We start from the raw sequence: 16,377 nt of genomic DNA on the forward strand, positions 1-16,377 counted from the left end.
AAATATCAAATGGGACAATCAATGCAAAGGTTTTCTATAGACTTTTGGCTGATTTTTAAAGATGCTTAAAATTGTGTGGCTGCAAACACATCCTGCTTTAATCAGGATGCATTTTAGCAATCTTCCTAAAGATTGTTGTCAAAATGGATGAAAGAAGAGCCCCAAAGCATATTCTTCACAGCCAGCTTGCCCAGACACGAGGAGATGGCAAAACTTAGCACAGAGACCCCCAGTTCCCCCCAAGGCTGTGCGCCACCTCCCAGCCAGGATTCCCAGAACCCAGGAAGGCTTCCTGTCAACCTACCAGGCTGGTCCTGACCCCGGCCCTCATCATCTTCTGGGCAGTGAATCACCCACAGCATCATACTCAGGCTGTGGCAGAGCCTACAGGGTGAGGAACCTGGGAAAGCAAACCAGACATGCAGGTGAAGCACAAGCACCTTCAGCCCGCCTGTCCCAGCCAGGTCTTCCCAACCCACCGGGACAGGTTCACCTGTTCCTATTGCTTGTTCGCCCAGGAAGTCCCATCTCTCTCTGCCCTCTCAATCTCTCTCTACATTTCTCTCTCTCTTTCTCTAACTCTCTCTATCTCTATGTCTCTATATCTTTTCTATCTTTATCTGTCTACATCTCTATCTCTTTCTCTTTATGTCTTTCTGTCTCTCTATATCTTTATCTCTACCTCTCTCTACTCCTCCTTCTCTTTACTCCTCTCTCTCTCTCTCCTGGCCTGAGTCAGGATGGGTGCGGACCTGTTCTAGGAGTCAGTATGAGGACTCTTCAGCACCTGCTTTGTGGGTAACATAGGTGGCCTTTCATCCTCCGTCAGCTGACTGTCACGTCTCACTCTTCCACTGGATCAAAAATTGGGTAGGAACAAGGGGTAACAATTCATGAGATTCCCTCAAAGGCCCCTGGAGTCTTCATCCTTGAAAATCTCAGCTCTACACCCCAAAACCTCCCGAAAAGGCCTCCACTGAGGTTTGCAGCCAATCCTGACTTCTCAAGTCCCTGCTCTTCCCATTCCTTTAGATCACTGATATCCAGTTCTCCTTCTGCCACCGGCACATGTGAAGATGTTGCCTCCCCACACAGTTGAAACTGGGCCTTGGTCATGCACGTCTGCTAGAAGGCAAGCAGAGCAATGCATCTTCTGCGGCACAGCACACCCCGGCCCCTGCAGCATGAACGATGCACTGGGGGGAGGGTGGCATGCAGGTGGCACAGAGCAGGAACCACACACTCTTTCTTTAAAGTGCCAGACACTGAAGGTCTTGGGCTTTAGGGTCATCTGGTCTCTGTCACAACCAACCAACTCTGCCATTGCAACGTGAAGGCAGCCATTGAGAATGCATGAGCAAAGGAGCATCAGTTCCAATAAAACTGCATTTACAAAAGCAGGCCATGAGGCAGATGGCCCCTGAGACGATTCCTGACATAGGCGGTGGCTGCCCTAGACTCACCCAGGCCACAGGGGAATTTCCATACATTAGAAAGAAACCCTCACGGCTTTCAGGCACTGAAATCAGGGGGTTGTTTGTTATCACAGCATAACCCAGCCTGTCCTGACTTACACAAATTCCTCTTTTGTCTCACTCAACCCTAAATTTCTGCATTTCAACTCTGGTGTCATTTGTTTAAAATTCACACATCTTTATTTGTTACCTATTTCTTCTCCAGCCTCTCTTGCTCTCTTAAGATCCATTTTTTTTCTTAATTATAGACATGGGTCTATAATTTATGGTTAACATAAATAAATTGCATTTATTTCCAGTAAAGATCAGAGAACATAATTTGAAGAAGGTAATATTAAACACAGATATAAGAGAAATACTTTATGTACAACATGGTGACTATAGTTAATAATGATGCATTGTATTAATAAAATAATGTTTATTATTAAACATTGCTAAGAGAGTAGACTTTAAGTGTTCTCACCACAACAAAAGGATGTCAGGCAATATTATGTCAATTAGCTCAATTTAGCCATTCCACAATGTATACCTATTTCAAAGCAACATGTGATAGACATTAAACATATGTAATCTTTGTCAACTAAAATAAATAAATAAGAGGCATAAGAACAAAAAATACTTTAAGTCCAAGAGTCCGAAATGCTTTAAGTCTAGAGTAAAGGATAAACAATGTGTTTTTATTCATCTTAGGTATTAGAAGGAAAGGGGTGTTTACAACTGCTTAATAAGTCTGAAATACAAGTCTATGGAAGAGAAGGGTGGACAGATTTCTGGAAGAATTGGAAAGAATACCAAACTATCTGTAGCCTTAAATCTTGAGTTTCTCAATTTGTAAGAAAAGAAACAGGAGGAGAGAAAATACTGTATCTCAGAAGTTATTTTGAAAGTCAGATCTTCCTCTTGAAAACCATACAGCTCAGAAACAAGCGAGAGGTTTCGGGGAAGAAAAAAAATCCCCCTCCTTTTCAATGCAATAACCTTAAATTCCCAGCAGGACACAAACCACATGTTGGTGTTGTGAATAAATTCTGAAAAGCATCTGAGGGTAAGTGTTTAATTATACTTGGCATGGCTACACCTTTTTACTCTCAAGACAGGAAATCCCCGGACTGTTAAGTAGGTTCAACCCCTCGGCAGAACAGATGAGAGCCTTTCTGGCTGCCCTTCCAGGATGGTTAGACCCAACTTCATTTCTAGGGCAACAGTAGCACAAGGATCCCAAACATCTAGTTACAGGGTTCCCTGCAGTCCCAGACCAAGTGAGCACCCCAGAAAGTCTTCAACGGCACCAAAAAAGTAAACCTATTTCAGGCCAGGCCCCACATCTGCCTTGGAGTGTTTAAAGCAGCCTAAGATTGCCTGCCCCAGGTTTCCTTCCAGACGTCCTGAAATTCTTCCCTGGGTAACACTGTGGTCTCTGCATGAGAGGCAGGGGGCAATGATTATAGGTCCAGACCCAGGCAGATTATGAAGTAGCTACAACATAGTGTCTCAAATTCTTTTTAACACATGCTTCCTGCATGTGACTCAAAATCTCATTTCCTCCTTCAAAGTGTATCAAAAATCAAAACAAATTTTATGAATAAAAACCCACTCAAGCCATGATAAAGTTCCAATCTGAGTTTTTGGCCACTATCTCACTATCCCGTTCTTGAGAATCACTGAGCTAGAATTTCTGGTTCCTCTCTTATTAATGGTTTTCACTTCATACATCTGTTTTCCAAATCAACCTGTATTAGTCCATTCTCACACTGCTATAAAGAACTCTCACACTGCTATGGCAAAGCAGGAGAGAGAGAGAGAGAGCCAAGGGGAAAGTGCCATACAATTTTAAACCATCAGATCTCATGAGAACTCACTCACTATCATGAGAATAGCGAGGGGGAAATTTGCCCCCATGATCCAATCACCTCCCACCAGGTCCCATCTCAAATTTGACATGAGATTTGGGTGGGGACACAAATCCAAACCATATCACTACCCATCTATATTATATCCATTTATTCATGCAACAAATAAGTATCAAGTGCCCACTACCTGCTAAGCTGGGTACTAGGTGTTAGGGAGATAAAGAGAGATAAACCATGACCCTTGCTCTAGAAGAATATAAAGAGAATTTTAATATACTATGGAAAATTCTACGTTGAAGTCATGTGAAGGGTGAGAATCAGGAGAGTCACATGTATCCCAAAGGTGGTGGAGTGGGGTGGGCCTCACCCAAACGAACAAAAGTCCATCCCTCTCTCTACCTCCTATGCAAACTTGCTCACCAACCCCTCATTCAAATAAAAGTAAAAATTCAAAAGTTTCACAAAAGCATTGAAGCTTATGTATCTCCATTGTTTAATCCAGTTTACCCAAATTTACAATAGAGAAAGTTGAGGTTTGTAAAGATCAGTAACATGTCCACAATTACATGGCTGCTTAGCAGTAAAACAGGGATAAAAGAAAGTATGATGGACCGGGCACGGTGGCTCATGCATGTGGTCCCAGCACTTTGAGAGGCTGAGGCGGGCAAATCACTAGGTCAGGAGATCAAGACCATCCTGGCCAACATGGTGAAATCCTGTCTCTACTAAAAATACAAAAATTAGCTGGGTGTGGTGGCACATGCCTGTAATCCCAGCTACTCTGGAGGCTGAGTCAGGAGAGTTGCTTGAACCCAGGAGACAGAGACTGCAGTGAGCCGAGATTGCACCACTGCACTCCAGCCTGGCGACATAGTGAAACTCTGTCTAAAAAAAAAAAAAGAGTATATGCTGAATAACTGCTTTCCCCATTCCAGTTATCCTTTCTGCATAACAAACCACCACTTATTTTGCTCATAAATCTGTGATCTGGGCTGCCTGGCAAGAACAGCTTATTTCTAATCTATGTGGTACCAGCTGGGATGACTCACAGGAACTGGTAGAGTCATGTCCCAGACAGCTCCCTCTAATGGCCAGTAAGACTGTGCTTGCTATTGGCTAGGAAGCTCAGCTGGGGATTTGGGCTGCATGCCTGGGCTCCTCCCCATTTGGGCCGCTCCACAGAGCTTCTTGGGTTTCCTCAAAGCATGGCAGCTGAAATCCACATTCAGATTCATGAGACAGGAAACAGAAGCTGAAAAGTTTCTTAAGGCCTGGTCTCAGAACCAGGCACAGCATCGCTCTTGCTGTATTCTCTATATCAACGCAGCACAAAGATTCACGGTGTAGGAACATAGGCCTCACCTCTCAGTGGGTGGAATGGCGCAAATTCTTTTTTCAATTCACTGCATCTTCCCAAGCAATTTTGCATTTTGATGGACCTCAAAGATTTAGTTCAAAGAAACAGAAATGAAGTGCGGGAATAATGGCCTTTTGTGTCTGTGCTCTGTGTGCTGTGGGCTACTGTACTCTTCTGAGGGGTTTTAGGCAGAAGCCCACTGAGGAAAGCAGAGTGGAGGGGCAGAAAGAGACGGGCCATTTCCAGTCAATGAAGTCACCCACACACCCCTCAGAGCCGTGGTGCCCACACTTTGCTGCAAATTAGAATAACCTGGCCCCTTCAGGAACATGCAGAAACCCAGAGCCACCCCACATCTGTTAACTCGCCATTCCCGGAGGTGCTCAGGAAACTGTTTTTAAGAAAGCCCCCAGAGGATTGTGAAGCTGCTCTGCAGCCAGCACCTGTCTGCAAATGCAGACTTCGGAACCTGCTCTCAAGATTGCTGGCACTGCACTGAATCTTTTTACAGACATTGAAAAAAAGAAAATGGAGTTCCAGCCCTCTCCCCTCCCCCAGTTATGAATTCCACTGCGGTTGTGGGTAATAGTCATAAGATACAGAACTCACAGAAATGTATGGTTGTTCTTGTCCAAGAGCTCTGTGATGGGAAATACCCAGACAACTGAGGCACAATGAGAGCCCAAGAGAGACCAGCACAGATTTGGGCTCCAGGTCCTCTGTGCTCTGTCAGCCTCCTCACTGACCAGGAAATGAGGCCCGGCATGGTAATCCCAGCACACTGGGAAGCTGAGGGCAGGCGTTCAAGACCAGCCTGGACAACCCAGCAAGACCCCGTTTCTATAAAAAATACAAAAATTAGCTGGGTGCGGTGGTACCCCCTGTGGTCCCAGCTAATTGGGGGGCTGAGGTGGGATGATTACTTAAGCCCAGGAGTTTGAAGCTGTAGTGAGCCATGATCTCATTACTGTACTCCAGCCTGGGCAACAGAGTGAGACCCTGTCTAGGAAGGCAGGCAGGCAGGAAGGAAAGAGTGTCTGACCATCACCTGTCCCTCAACAGTGATAGCTATCATTACACTGTCCTCAAGTGACATGAATTTTTGCCTCTACTTCCCCTGATTTACAACTGCAGCCCCCCTCAGCACTTTGCTTCCTTGCCCACGCAGGCAAGGAAGAGCTCTATCCCAGTGTTTCCACCTGAGAAGGTGGAGCAGGCAAGTGCATTTAACCAGGCGAGCTCCATCCCAGTGTTTCCACCTGAGAAAGTGGAGCAGGCAAGTGCATTTAACCAAGCTGAGAACAGCGAATCCCTAAGCAGATCAGAGATAGGATAAGCTGCACTGGTCAGACTCCTCCTTCAGGGATCTGAGGCCAGGAGAAGGCACAAAGGAGTGGTTAGCAGGGCAGGAGGGGACACAGCAGGCAGCCTCCATGGACCCAGGCAAGGGGAGGCTCTGGATGAGGGCTCTTCAGCTTTTGCCAAGGGTCAACACCTTACACAGATGATCATTAAGACAGCTGGGCCCTAGGCCAAGAATTTATAGATGAAGACATGGAGGGAATGTCATATTCCATAAACAGACCATATGTCAATAGCATTTCAAGTTGAGGGACAGAGGGATTATTCAATAACAAATCCTGGGATAACTGGAGAGTCATTTGAAGAAGAAAAAATAACCCCAGTCCCTATACCCAAATAAAGTATAGATCAAACTTTTTTTTTAATTTTTAAATCTTAAATTTTTAAATTTTTTTGAAATAGAGTCTTGCTCCGTCACCCAGGCTGGAGTGCAGTGGCGCCATCTTGGCTCACTGCAACCTCCACTTCAGTTCAAGCGATTCTTCTCCCTCAGCCTCCCAAGTAGCTGGAATTACAGGCATGTGCTACCACGCCCAGCTAATTTTTGTATTTTTAGTAGAGATGAGGTTTCGCCATGTTGGCTAGGCTGGTCTGAAACTCCTGACCTCAGGTGATCCACCTGCCTCAGCCTCCCAAAGTGCTGGGATTACAGGTGTGAGTCACTGCACCAGGCCGAGATCAAAGTTATAAATGTAAAACAAAACCAAACAATGAAGAAAAATGTAGATTTCAAAGTAATTTTGGATTCTGGAAGTGCTTTGTAAGCATAACACAAGGCCTAAAGGCCGTGGAGAGAAACAGTGATAAATAATTTGTACAAAAATGCCAAACATCTGCACAACAAATTATGATGATGGTGACAGTGACTTTAATGCTGAAAACAAAGTGTGAAGAAACTCAACGGGCTGCGAAAATATTTGCAACACCTATGTCAAGGTACTGACTTCCAATAGACGTATGCAAATCTGCATTTTGTAAATACATATAAAATTTTTGAAGGACATAAACAAATATCAACATTAGCAATTTTTGCTACGTCTGAAAGAGACCAAGAATGAGGTTGAATTTAATGTTTTTTTTTTTTTAATTTCTGTCTTTCCAAACTAACCGCTGATTTTCTGTTACCTCTGTAATTAAAAAACAATAACAAGCAGTTCCCTAAAAGCCTTTAGCTGCTGGAGTAAAGTTGCAATGGTAACTTTCTAGGCTCCTGGTAGCCGGGTGGGAACAGCATTTTGAAGGAGGGACCTCTTTCCCACACTGCTGAAATCACAACTTGTAGGCAATCACACCTTTCCAGCGTTGAAGAAAAAATCCTTTGAAAGACTTCATGTAACAATTTCATTCAAACACATTGAATGAAAAAACAGCTGGCACAACCTGGAGAAAGATGCGTATTCCAAGGTTTTCAGCCTTCCAGAATTACTTTCTTTTTAAAGCCATCTGAAGCAGCTCAGGTGTCATATGCAGGAACACAGCAGGTCCCACCCTTCTCAAGTCCCATGGCTGTCTCCACTCCAGCTCCTTACTGCCCCAGGACTGTCCCCACCCCCATTCTGGCCTTCTCTCAGATGTCACCCTCTCCCCAGCTGCTCCATAGCCTGGCCACACTCTCCTCTCTGGCGTACAGGGCACAGGTTACCTGTGATCACCTGTGACTGTGTGCCTTCCCTCACCTCTGCTGGTGATCAAAATCACCCTTGGAACTTTGGAAAATGGAGACGCACTCTCTGGGAGAAAAAAGGAGGTTAAAGGCAAGCCTTTTTTATTATTTATAAACTTTATTTGGGTGTAATTGATGTACAACCAACTGCACATCTTTAAAGATTATAATTTGGTTGATATATACATATGTATATATACACACATATACACACACACATATACACCCATGAAAGTATCACCACAATCGAAGACTTTTTTTTTTTTTTTAATAAAAACACCCTGAGAGTTTCCTTGTGCCCCTTTGTAATCCATCTCTCCCTGTATTCTCTGTTCTCTGGTCATCTCTGACATGCTTTCTGTCACTATAGATTAGTTTGCATTTACTAGAAATTTACAAAAATGTAACTATCCTCTTTAGCCAGGTCCTTTTTAGTGCCTGGCTTCTCTCTCTGAGCATAATTATTTTGAAATTCATTCACATTGTTGAATAAACCAATCATTCATTCTTTCTTATTGCCGAGCAGCATTCGATTGTATGAGCAGAAAACAATGTGTTTATTTATTCACCCACTGGTGTTGTTCAAGAAATAAAACAATCTGGACAGAAAAAGATCCCTCCATACCAATAGAAGAGGGAAAAAAGACATTTCATTATTGAGTAAGTATTACCATGTTCACATGTATGTGAGGTAGCCTGAAAATGACTACAAAGCTAGGGTGGGGGTAGTGGAGGGCAGTTAAATCTGGCACTTTTTCTGGAGCAAGTGAGATGAAAGAACAGTAAGTTCTCTTGTCTTCAAGACTAAATGACCACTCTGCGCACAGTATCCTGCAGATTTCCTGCAAGAAAGCCTTGAGCTAATTCGCAAGATTCATTTATTTGGCTGGACCTGAGAAGCAGCCTCACATTGAAAACACTGGTGCTGGGGATAGGCCCCCAAATCTGGCCATAAACTGGCCCCAAAACTGGCCATAAACAAAATCTCTGCAGCACTGTGACATGTTCATGATGGCCATGATGCCCACAGTGAAGGTTGTGAGTTTACTGAAATGAAGGCAAGGAACACCTGGCCCACCCAGGGTGGAAAATTGCTTAAAGACATTCCTAAGCCACAAACAATAGCATAAGCGATCTGTGCCTTAAGGTCATGCTCCTGCTGCAGATAACTAGCCAGAGCCCATCCCTTTGTTTCCCACAAGGAATACTTTTAGTATAATCTATAGAAACAATGCTTATCACTGGCTTGCTGTCAATAAATATGTGGGTAAATCTCTCTTCGGGGTTCTCAGCTCTGAAGGTTGTGAGACCCCTGATTTCCCACTCCACACCCTATACCTCTGTGTGTGTGTCTTTAATTCCTCTAGCACCACTGGGTTAGGCTCTCCATGACCGAGCTGGTCTCGGCACACTGGAGATTGGGCTCAATCCCTAAGAGGTATCTCTCTATTCCAAAGTTCAGAAAAAGGACTCCAGTTCACTCTGTCTCCAAGAAGACAGTCTAAGAAAAGAAGGGAAAGGAAAGCAGTCTCTTTACATGTTACAAATGGAGAAAATACTTTTCATTTACCCTTACAGAGAACATTTGGGTGACTCCCTATTTGGGGCTACTTCAAGAAAAGCTGCTATGAACATTCATGCCCAAGTCTTTGTCCCAACATACGGTTTTGTTTCTCTTGAAAAGACTTAGGAATGGAAAGACTGGGTGGATCAGATCATAGGGTAGATATTTGTAACTTTTAAAGAAACTGCCAAAGTGTTTTCCAAAGCGATTGTACCATTTTACATTTCTACCAGAAGTGCATGAGAGTTCCAGTTGCTCTACACCCTCATCAGCACTTAGCATGCTCAGTTTCTTTCATTGCAGCCAATCTAATGAGTGCTTAGTGGTAGTTCATCTTACATTTCATTGATCTTTACCTGATACAAATTATGTTCAGCATCACCTCATGTGCTTGCTAGGCATCTGTAAGTGTCTTACAAACCTTCTTCTCTAAGTGTCCAGATAGTTTTCTTTTGAGTTGCTTGTATTTTTATAATTGACATACAGGAATTCTAATATATTCTCTACACAAAACCTTTGTTTGATATTTTCTCCTACTCTGAAGGAGACTTTTGCATGCCCTTAATAGTGTCTTTGTAAGAAAGAAAATAATGTTGATGAAGTACAATTAGTAAAAATTAAAATTGATATCTAACAATTAAGAAAAATTACATTTTTCTTTGGAAGAAAAAACGTAATGTTGATGAAGTACAATTAATAAAAATTAAAATTAAACTTCTGACTTCCAGAACTTTGAGAAAATAAATTTCTGTCATTTTAAGCCACCAAGTTTGTGGCAATTTTACAACAGCTGCAGAAATTTAGTACACTGGTTACACTAGTCAGTTTGGGTCTGTCCTTTGCATGGGTAGTTCAAGGGTAAGGCTGTGTGGATTTGTACACAGAATTAGAAGGGGTCCTCTTGGTTTTTTTCCTCTGCAATTATCTGCTCCCTCTTTAATCTTTGGGGGTTCCCTTTTCTAGTTCCTCTAGCAAGAAGGATGGAGTTTCCATTAAAGTTTTAGGGACTCCGTGACTGGGACCCACCGCTGTGTGAGGTCATTTCTCCAAGTTTTGACTCCACTCTGCAATCTGCCTGTTCTTGTTTACTTCTCAAAATCCTCAAATCATTGTTTTGTATTTTGCCCAGTTCTTAGTTGTAATTACCAGTTGGGGGTAGGGGTATAGTGGGCTTATCTGCCTGATAGAACAGGAGCCTCCCTCCTCTTTCAGCCTGTCAAGGTGAGCATCTTGCTGTAGAATATGTGCCAGAGTCTGTCTAGTGCAAACATTTGTGCAAGTTGTTCAGTTCTGCGGCCTTTTTTGAAATTCTTAGCTTGGGAGAGATGAAGAACAAGTGGGGAAAATGTCAGATTCAACCAATGCAATGATAATTATAAGTCCTTTGTTGTTTTTATCAATATGCAGTGTACAACAATACTTCTGCTCACAACTGACTAATCAAGAAAATAGCAGACTATTTTGGAGTAAGTAAGAATGACTAACCTTGAACAGCAACTCATTCCACAAATCCTGTGCCCCAGGCAGCGTGCTTGGTGCTGAAGATTGAAATGAAAACATGCCATGATCTTTGTCCAAGAAGGGTTTATGATAGAATAAACACGTTCATATGGAATTCCCTTCCATAATTCCCTGTGATAAAAAGTGATATATAGGAAATGGTCTGGAAACACAGATTAAGGAGAGATTAATTCTTACAGCAGTTGAGGTGAAAAATCCATAGGGAGGAAACATTGTAGATTGACTTTAAAGGATGTTCAAATTTCAACAAATGGAGGGCTGACCAGGGCATTCCAGGTAAAGAGAATAGTGCAAGCAAGGCTCAGAGGTTGACATGCCAGCACAGTGCCAGAGGGGCAGCGACCAGGCGTGGTGACAGCATAGGATAAGGTACGAACACTCACACAGACCCATCACCAATGCTTCAAATGCCTGGAGTAAGAAGGCCAAGGCTGTAGTTCCACTGCTACCACCCCAACCTGACCCAGCAACAAAATAGCAGCAAGATACCCTTTGAGTCAGGACCCATATGTGGTTCCTCCAAAGACACCTACTCTTCTTTTCCTTTAATACTGAGATTGTAAATGGCAGGCACTGAGCCTAGTTTATTAAGATAGTGCTAAAGAAGGGTTGTCTTAGTTCATTTTGTGTTGCTATAACAGAATGCCTGAGACTGGGTCACTTATAAATAAAAGTGTTCATTTGGCTCATGATTCTGGAGGCTGGGAAGTCCAAGATCAGGCAGCTCATCTATTAGGACCCCATGCTGCTTAAACTCGTGGTAGGAGACAGAAGAGGAAGGGGGTGCCTGCCAAGACAGCAAACATGAGAAGGCACAACCCACTCTCACATTAACTAATCCAGTCTCACAAGAGTGAGAACTCACTCCCCAAAAGAGGGCATTACTCTATTCATGCACGATCCACCCTCATGACCCAAACATCTCCCACTATACCCCACCTCCAATGCCACCACACTGGGGATCAAATGTCAACATGAGTTTTGGTGGGGATGAACAACCCATATGTAAACTGTAACAGGGTCTACATAGGCAGAACTATGGATCGACAGGCATCTCTTTCTTCTACCCCATCTGCCATTCTGCCTTCTTTCCTCCCTCTCATTTCCCATTTCTCTGTCCAAATTTCTCAACCAGACAAACCGGGGCAGAGTTCTGACACGTGGCAAGTCACCCCAGAGGGAAAAAATGTTTTGCTATAACAAAGAGAAAACAGCATGTGAGGCGCCTGAGTGCCAGCTGATGTTTCAAAATAGCAGTAAACACTGCTGGCAATTGTCCAGAGCCTAAGACAAGCTTCAGAGTTTGGGCTGATCCATCCCACACAGGGTAAGTGCCCAGCTGTGATTTGCTGGCGCCATGTTCTTGGGCAGTGAAGGGTCTGGGTCACCAGGCTGTTTTGAAACATAATGTGAGCTTACAGCTGCAGCAACATGCTACCGTGAGTTTTGAAAAGAGAGAAAAAAATGAATTAAATGTTCTAGAACTTAATCTTTTGGGTCATCCTATTCACCTACCCAAAAGAAAAGAAAAGATTACCCTTTTGAATATATTCCTAACTCTAGTGGTTTCCAACAGTAATAAATAGTTTAAGCCTTTGGGGACTGGAGATTCAAAGCCATTCTGATCTGATGTGCAATAAAATTGAAGAGACAATGGTTATTGCCACATGATTCCTAGTAGATGTTTATAGGGATATAGATAGATAAATATAGGTATAGACATAAATATAAATGTAGATATAGATATAACCTACTTTAGTCAAATATCAAAGAGACACTCAGATACAAATACACAATTAAAACTTAAATGTTGCACTTTAAAAAGATTATGTTTGATGTTTTCTGTAGAAGCCACTTCTATAGTAAACCAGATGGGAAATGTCCAGTGGACCACTGAATGCCATGGCCAGCTACAGGGAGGTTCCATCTTAGAAAGAAAATCAGTCCCATCCTTCCTGGACTCCTCCAGGGCGTCTTTTTCACCTTTAGGGCCCTCCAAGAGCCCAAGACGTATTCCACAGTAACAGCCTTTGCAAGTTCTTCTTTCTTGTCTTTTCTACCTGCAAATGACCCTCATTCCCGGATATATCTGTACATCGGGGTTCTAAGACCCCGTACTTTGCTGTACCTGCTCTACCCTCACACTTTCCTTCACACTCTCTCAGCCTGGCCCCTCCACCACCACCACTGCTCAGTCCATTAAGGAAATGGGACACCCAGCGTCCATCCTGCTCAACATGAGGCCTGTCCTCCAGACTTCCATTCCTTCCCTTCTACTAACTCCTCAAGCTCTGGCTCTGTGGGAAGTTGCACAGATGGATATGATCATCCCTTTGTCCTTAAAGACCTTATGATCTGACATGAGAAAGTCACCTATCTCACCACCTCTTATGTGGTTCAACCATCTCTATGAACAAAGTATAGGCAGAACAAATCCATTCATTCTGACCCAGTGAGGGGATAGGAGTGGGGACACATCAGAAGGTGAGGTGTGAGCTGCATTATGTACACTGATGGGAATTCTACCAGGTGAGAAGAAGGAAACAGGCATCAGAGATACCCTGGGAGAAGAAGTGGCCTGAGCAAAGCTCAGAGAGGAGGGAACGACCCAATGTGACTGAGACAATGTCCATGGAGGCTGGGGGCAGCAGGTGGCTCAAAAGGTCTCCTGCACCTGGATCCTGACATGCTAAGAAGTTTGCTGTTTATCTTGTGGGCAACAGAGAGCCAGAGAAGGCTTTGTAAACAGGAATGTGACAAACACATCTAGTGACAGTGGGAGCACAAACTGGAGAGGGAGCCCGTTTCCTCTCCCTCCTTCCCCATACCTAATTAGAATCCAATTTAAAACACAGTCTCATCTGTCCCTACCCTCTCCTACACATCTGCAGCAGCAGCCTCACAGGTCTTGCCTCCTTAGTCTCTCCCTACCCTGAGTTACCTCCACGTATACCTTCATTAACTCCCTAAAACACAAATACCACCCTATCCATCCTAAAAAAACCCTGTAACCCATGTAAATATTACCTTACCCCTGTATTCTGCACCTGTAAAGCCAAGTGGTGACTTCCCTGGCCATCCTAACACAGCTGAAGCCCAAACCGACAGGACGCCCAGAAGCCCAGGTCAGAGGAGCAAAGCCAAGAGCCTCCTTTGACCTGGGAAATTATTCTTCACCCATATGTTGGTTACTTGTTCTATGTCAAGCACTCTGCTGAAGGTTCTTCCTGAAATGAATTATTCGATCATCACAATTTGAAAGTTGGTAGCACTTCTGTACCCGTGTCACAGATCAGAACATGAAAGCACAGAGTCCAAAGAACTCTTCTCAGGTCACACACCCTAGAGGTGATAGGACTGGGGCCTGCCGTGGCTGACTTGCCAGGATCACACACTAGCAAGGGTCAGAAGTACAACAAAACCCAGGTCCCCCATTTCATTCCTAGGCCAAGACTTCTTGAAGGTCATCTTTCATAGGCTATGACATTGGGTTTCTTTTTCTTTCTTTTCTAACATGACCTTCTGGGTTTTTTCTGCTGGTGTGAAGATAAACTCTAGAAGTTAACAGCATCTCAGCCTCCTTTCTTATAAAGAATTTTTGCTGGCTGATTTCTGAGACCTCACATGACTTCAGCTGAATACCTTTTAATTATTGGGGTCACACTTTAAACCTTGACTAGTCTCAAAACTTCTCATGGAGGCATATAATGCATCTTCTACATAAGTATTTTTAATTGATTTAGAATTTAGCTGTAACATTTGTTTGATGGAAATGATTATAAAATACCTTCTATTTTAAAAAATGAAATTTATTTTTATTTATAGTATAAACGCAAATGATAGGAAAATATTTTAGAGCTTTGAAAAATGCCGAGTGACACTGACACAGGAGAATCATAAAGCAAGAGAGCTACAATAAATTAACACAAAAATCACTTCAATAGTTATGCACAGCCATTAAAAATGGTTTCACTGTATCTTGGATTTTGAAATATTTCACGTCTGTGGAAGACAATTCTGTTGAAGGTATGATAAATAATGAATTTCATTAATGAGTGCTGATAACCACGGATCTAGTTCTCTTGGGAGGGAGATGAGAAAGATGTCCATAAGTTCTGTGCACATGTAGGAGTGTGCACAATTTTCTGAATCCAGCCTTAGCTCAAGGTTTCTGAGATTATTTTCATTATTATTTTAAGCTTCCACAGGTACTTTTCTGGGAAGGGGAAGGAGAATATTTCACAAGACTGTCTTTATCCCCTGCTCCAGAGAAGCTGGTGTATTCCTGATGCTTCCCAGGTGCTGAGGACAGGCTCCAGGTGAATAAGCTCCACAGGGCAACCACATGGTTTTGTGTTTCTCAAGGGTCTTCTGCAGGCTATGATTTCCCTGTTGTAGTACACTCAGCCAGAAATCACATGTCACATACTCTATCAATAACGGTTAGAAATAGGAAGTGGAATCAAGCAGCGTTGCCTCTTAAGCATCAGGATTGTTTCACGTTGGTTTTGTGTTTTTAAGTGGCTTTGGAATTCTTGTGTGTTTTCTGAAGGGTGCAGTTTGGGGCTGAGTGATATCTGTAAGAATTTCGCTTTTCTTTAGAGCAAACAGAAAAATAATTAATTCAGATCACTACCTTTCTTGGTTTTATCAGTCTTCTTTTGTTTGACAAATGCCACATAATCTTAAATTGTTTCTGAATAACTATTAAAGGTATAGTAACTGAGAAAGCTGAATTATTCATTGCAAGGAACAAAAAACTGCCATTACTGTAGAATTCCTGGGAGGACATGAAAATAGTCCATACAAACCTTTGATGAATTCGTATCCTTTGCAATGAGTTTATCTGTGTTAATACTCCAAAGTATTCTAAAAATCATGGGCCAGTTAAAATCTTCAAAACTTTTTATTGAAAAAAAAAATAGAAACCTGATTTTGAAAGTTTGGTTCTGAAGAGTTGGATATTAAAAAAACTACTATAATTGAGTTGCATTTTGCCTTTATAAATATGAACCATGTTCACCATCTGGTAAATTTTGTTTAATCAAGATCTTCATAAATAATTTGAACACACCTGGAAGCTAGTAAACTTTAATTTGGTGAATATATAATTAAAAAGTCAGAGGATTAACTTTAAAATAATGGTTTTATATTTTCCAAAAGAAGGGGTATATACACACACATACATTTCTTATATATATATACACACATACATGTAGAGAGTATATAAATGAATGTGTTTCTTTAATTTTTATTTTAGAGACAGTGCCTCACGCTGTCATCCAAGCTAGAGTACAGTGGTATGATCACAGCTCACTGCAGCTTCAACCTCCCAAGATCAAGCAATCCTCCTACCTCAGCTTCCCAAGTAGCTGGGACTACAGGTGTGCACCACCATGCCTGGTTAAGTTTTGTTTTTGTAGAGACAGGGTCTCACTATGTTACCCAGGCTGGTCTCAAACCCCTAAGCTCAAGTGGTCCTTCTGCCTTACCCTCCCAATGCTCTGAGCTTACAGGTGTAAACCATCACGCCTGGCCTGTTACCTCTTTTAATTCAAAACATGCTCTTATTGATGGTGGCAACA

Source organism: Papio anubis, chromosome 19 (assembly GCF_008728515.1).
Source record: "Papio anubis isolate 15944 chromosome 19, Panubis1.0, whole genome shotgun sequence".
Classification (NCBI taxonomy): domain Eukaryota; kingdom Metazoa; phylum Chordata; class Mammalia; order Primates; family Cercopithecidae; genus Papio; species Papio anubis.